Source organism: Hippopotamus amphibius, chromosome 1, assembly GCF_030028045.1.
Source record: "Hippopotamus amphibius kiboko isolate mHipAmp2 chromosome 1, mHipAmp2.hap2, whole genome shotgun sequence".
NCBI classification, from domain to species: domain Eukaryota; kingdom Metazoa; phylum Chordata; class Mammalia; order Artiodactyla; family Hippopotamidae; genus Hippopotamus; species Hippopotamus amphibius.
The window spans coordinates 104,738,469-104,743,608 of NC_080186.1; positions in this window are offsets into that span (position 1 = coordinate 104,738,469).

Genomic DNA, 5,140 nt, shown 5'->3' on the forward strand with positions numbered 1-5,140 from the left:
GCACTCTTCCTGCTCTGGTCTCCTAGAAGCTACTCTTTGAAGTAGGAATTAATACCATAATAGTTAACAATGTAGACTCTGGGGCCAGATTGCCTGGCTTTGAATCCCTGCTCTGCCACTTGCTGACTAATGTGATCTTGGACACAGTTACTTTTCCTCTGTGCGCCTCAGTTTCCTTATCTGTAAAATGGGGATAAATATGGTCCCTACCTCATGAGTTAATACATGCAAAGCCCTTAAAACACTGGCTGGCATATAGTAAATGTCCTCTAAATGTTACCAATTATCGTTGAGGATAATCCTCACGAGAATTTCTTGAACACTTACTACTACTGGGCACAGTGAGAGGCCCTTTACACACCTTATCACAGGGCAGTTGTGAGGCACCCTGGTGTCTGAGCAAGGCCATGTCACAAGTGAGGTGACTTTAGTGAGGACTTTGCTGCCTTCTCTCCTGTGCCAACTGTTCCCCCCTTGTCACCTAACTCGTATATAAGTCATGTTTGATCCTGGATCAAAATAAACCTTCCAAAGAATACAGATTGTTCCCAAGATGCCAGCGGCTCTCATATCCATGGGCCATTGATGGTGGATGCCCTGTCATCTCCCATGTGGACAGTCATGCCCGTGACCCCAGACACCCAGCAGATTCTGGGATCCTGAACTCTTGTCTGGAGCCAGTGCCCGACTTTCTCCACAATCTCTGGAAGGGTCCTAATCCCAGCTCTTGCTACCTGGCTCGGCTCTGCACCCAGAAGCTCCATCTACTTCCAGTCAGATCTGATCTAAGTAGCAAACTCAGCACCTGGAGAGAGAATTTTCCTTCCTATTTCAGACCCTGTAAAACAAGGATAAACAATATAGCCCTGTGATAAAAGTCATATAACCAGCAAGCCCTTCTTTGGGCCATGTCCCCATCCATCCCTGTGACTCACTGCACAACTCCCCCCAGCTGGGGTGGGGAGAGGGCAGCCACACTGCTAGGCTCATAGCCTGTAAGAGGCTCCCAGGCTGCAGGAAGATGCAAACTGCTCCTCAGTTTGACTTAGCTCCACCCACGACTGGTTGGCTTCAGGCATCAACAATTCAAGATTAATATTAACCTGCCCGCAGCTCCAAAGGGCCATGCACCCTGGTTGGCTTGAGCCCAGACCTCAAAGTCCCAGGTTCATCTGACTTCTGGAATCAGCTCAAGCAAGACATGGCTGGGTGGTACAGCAGGGACCAGGAGATCTCCCTGCCCCCCATCATGGGGGGATTGGGGGGGGGTTGCTGTAACAGAGAAGAGCCAAATCTGACTGCACGTTGGATCTGTTTCTTTTGCTTTCAGCTTTGTTTTCCACTGCTTTTGTTCACTAAAAGGATCCTGTTTATACATAATGGCCTGCCTCAGGGAACCCTGCCCCTCTGCCTGAATGTTAAACCAAAGTGCCTCTGTTCAGGGAAACATCTGGACCCTGTCCACCTGTGGATGGCTGCAAGAAAGAAGAAATTAACACACCCCCTCCTTGAGGCTGACCATTCCAGATGATATTTGCAAAACTTGTGGCCTTTTTACTTTACTTCCTCATCTCTACCCCTTCTCTGTGCTATGAAAGAAACTAGCAGCTAAACCCTGATAAGATGGCTATTCTGAGACTTTAGTCTGCCATCTTCTCCGTCTGTTGGCTTTCTGAGTAAGTCATATTCCTTGCCTCAACACCTCGTCTCCAATTTACTGGGCTGTTGTGCGGGCAGCAGAGTGAGCTTGGACTCAGTAACAGTGCCTTTCTGCTTGTAGAACTACATTTGCTCTCTAAGAAGCTGGACCATGACTGCTCAGGAATGACCCATCATTTCTTTTCACCCAAATTAAGCAGGCACATTTTTCAATAGGTGCCCTGTGGCCAGCTGAAAAAGAAAAGCTAACATCTCTTTACAGCCTCATCCTGAAATGTGCCCCAAGCCCATTTCAGGTGCTGCCCTGTCCAACCCAATGTCAGATCCGAGGTTGGGCCCATCAGGAACACGTTCTCTGGAATTCGAGAGATGTTGCAAAAGCATCTCAAAATAGCTCTGCCTGTGGCCCTCTGTGCCCCTATGGGGATTAATTCACTTAGGCTACAGCTGTGAAGGCTGATGTTAGAGAAGAGAAAATGTTCCTTAGCTTAGCTCAAAAGGTCCCCAGGACCTCAGATTATATTCAAACTTGGATACCTAGTTTGAACTTGATTCAAACTATGAACCTGGCTATGAGTTTTACTGAATCCGGGCTCGCTCTACTCACCGCATGGCAGGCCAATGAATTGGAGATGAGGTGTTGAGGCAAGGAATACGACTTTATTCAGAAAGCCAGCAGACCGAGGAGATGGCAGACTAGTGTCTCCGAAAAACCATCTAGGGGTCTGGATGCCAGTTTCTTCTATAGAATCAGAGAGAGACAGGCAGTGAGGAAGTAAGGTAAAAAGGGCCATCAGTCTTGCAAAACATCTCCTGGAATGGTCAGCCTCGGGGAGGGGATGTGTTAATTTCTTCTTTTCTGCAGCCATTCACAGGTGGGCAGGGTCAGATTGCCACCATGTGAGCTGGACAGAGGCACTTTAACATTCAGGCAGGGGGAGGTGTTCCCTTAGGCAAGCCATCATGTATGACTATAATAACAAAAGCAGTGGAAAGCAAAGGTTAAAGTCAAAGAAACAGATCCAACAAGGAGTCCAATTTAGCTCTTCCTTGTTACCTGAGAGCTATAGGAGAACCTCCACCGTTCTACCTACAAGAACCCTATAAGTATTAACTCATTTACTTCTCAGTAAAGTGTAGGAGATGCTGTGAGGAAACTGAGGCACAGAGAAGTTAGAAGTGGCTGCAGATTGGCACTCAGGCACGATGCTCCTGTGTCTGTGGCTCCAGTGTTATGTGACCATGACACTGTAATGTCTCCTGGAAGGATGGGGCACTGTCCAGGATTGGAAAATGGCAATAGAAAGTCTGGATCAGAGGACGGGGAGCAGACCAGGTGTTGTGAGAGCTGACCGAGGGCATAGCCTGGAGGCTGATTGTGGAGGGGGTGGAAAGCCACTGTGGAAAAGGCATTTCTGAGGTAATACTGTCATCTAGTGGTAATACAACAGGTCGCAATTACCCTGCAGGCAAACGCAGAATGAGCTCTGAGCCGGGAAGGTATAACAAATCAGCAGAAAGAGTTATTTTTCACTCCAACTACAGATTCTAAAAAACAGGCAAATCCGACTGCCATGGTCCACGAACTAGCCTAGAGTTTTCACACGCCACTGGACAGTGGCTACAAGCTAGATGCAAATCCCAGCTCTGTGTGCCTGGAGATTACCCTTAACTCAGGAAAGCCTGTGAGATGACATTCCAAAGAGTACTCCCCCCATCTTCTTTCATTTAAATAATTACAGGTCCATTCCTCCCGAGATCCTGAGAGACGTTCCCCGTGGGACAAAGTCCTTGGAAGCTGATCCACGCCTGGCTTTGTTGATGGGCATGCGTACCTTAAAAGATATCCTCTCTTGACCATCTCAGGCGCTGGGCACGCTAGCTAGCAATGATTTGTCTATACCGAGAGGAAAAACAATAGCCACACTCAAGCGCTGAATTGAGCTCAAGGCTCTGGGCTTTCACAGTGGAGGAGGGAGGGCTCTGTCTATGCTTGTCTTCACTGAGGACCAGCAGAAAGCTAACGGATGGAAAAGGCAGTGTGCGTCCCGTGCACTGGGTGTTGCTGAGTCGTGGCTCCTTTAAAATAAGTCAGCTTGCACTTGTGGAGTATGTTAGGTGTGCTCACAGAGGGAGCTGAGCTCCGGATAAAGTTTTGTGTTTCCTTCCTCCTTGGGCACCTCAGGATACTAAGCAAATTAAAGAGTAAGTAAGGGACAAAAAAAAAAAAAAAAAAAGAAATCCCAACCCTGCTCTTTACCAATGAAATCTTGGGCAAGTTAATTTTCATTTCTCTTCTGAAAAATGGGGAAAATAACATCTACCCACATGGTTGCTGTGAAGATCAAGTGAAATAATGTGTGCAATGTGTGGGGCCTATTGTTTGAACAGGAAGAGTCAATTTTGACTCCATGTTGGATCTGTTTCATTGACTTTAACCTGTGCTTTTCATTGCTTTTGTTATTATAATCATACACAATGGCCTGCCTCAGAGACCCCTGCCCACCTGTGAATGTCTGCAGAAAAGAAGACATTAACACATCCCCTCCCAGAGGCTAGTCATTCCAGGAGATGTTTTGTAAGACTGTTGGCCCTGTTTTACTTTACTTCCTCCCCATTCTGCCTTTTTAGTTTACTTCTCTCTCTGATTCTATAAAAGAAACTGGCCTCCAGGCCCCGATAAGATGGATTTGGGGGGACATTCGTCTGCCATCTTCTCAGTCTGCCGGCTTTCCGAATGAAGTCATATTCCTTGCCTCAACACCTCGTCTCCCAGTGTATTGGCCTGCCATGTGGTGAGCAGGGCAAGCCTGGACTTGGTAACACTGTCAGCACTTAACTGTTTGTTGTCGCTGTATGAAGGAGGTGGCAAGCCTGGCACAGGAGCACAGAGGGGAGGGCCTGGATACATGGGGCATTAATTAGTGAGCTTCAGTGAACCCCACAGACCTGCTCTTGTGTTGGCTTCCCCAGCCTTCTGCCTGATTACTGAGTCATTTCTCCACTCAAAAATATTAGTGGTTCTCCCCGCCTCCCATATCCCCCTCTGGCCAGGCCTAGAGGGCTCTACACAGGGTGGCCCTCAGTCCATTCTGGTTGGGTCCCACTGCTCCCCGCTCCCGGATCCCAGGCTGTGGCTACTCTTAACCCATCCCCTCACCACCTCCCCAGACGAGCCTTTCTTTTACAACACGGGATTTTCATAATTCTCCACCTGAAATCACCCACTCCCTTCCTCTAACCATCTTGGGCAAATACATGGTTTGGGAGCAAACAAGCAACTCTTTCATTTTGAGGTTGAAGTTGGCAAGAACATCCCTTCAGTGTGAGGTAACTTGGCAACACTCACCAGGTTCGTGTCGTGGTGAACCTTGCTCTGGCCCACTTGCTCACTGGGTTCCAAGCTGGATGTTGTTCCCATTAAAGATTAACTTGTAGCCTTGAAACTCCTCTGTCCTCAGGGGGCTATGGCTGGGGACCT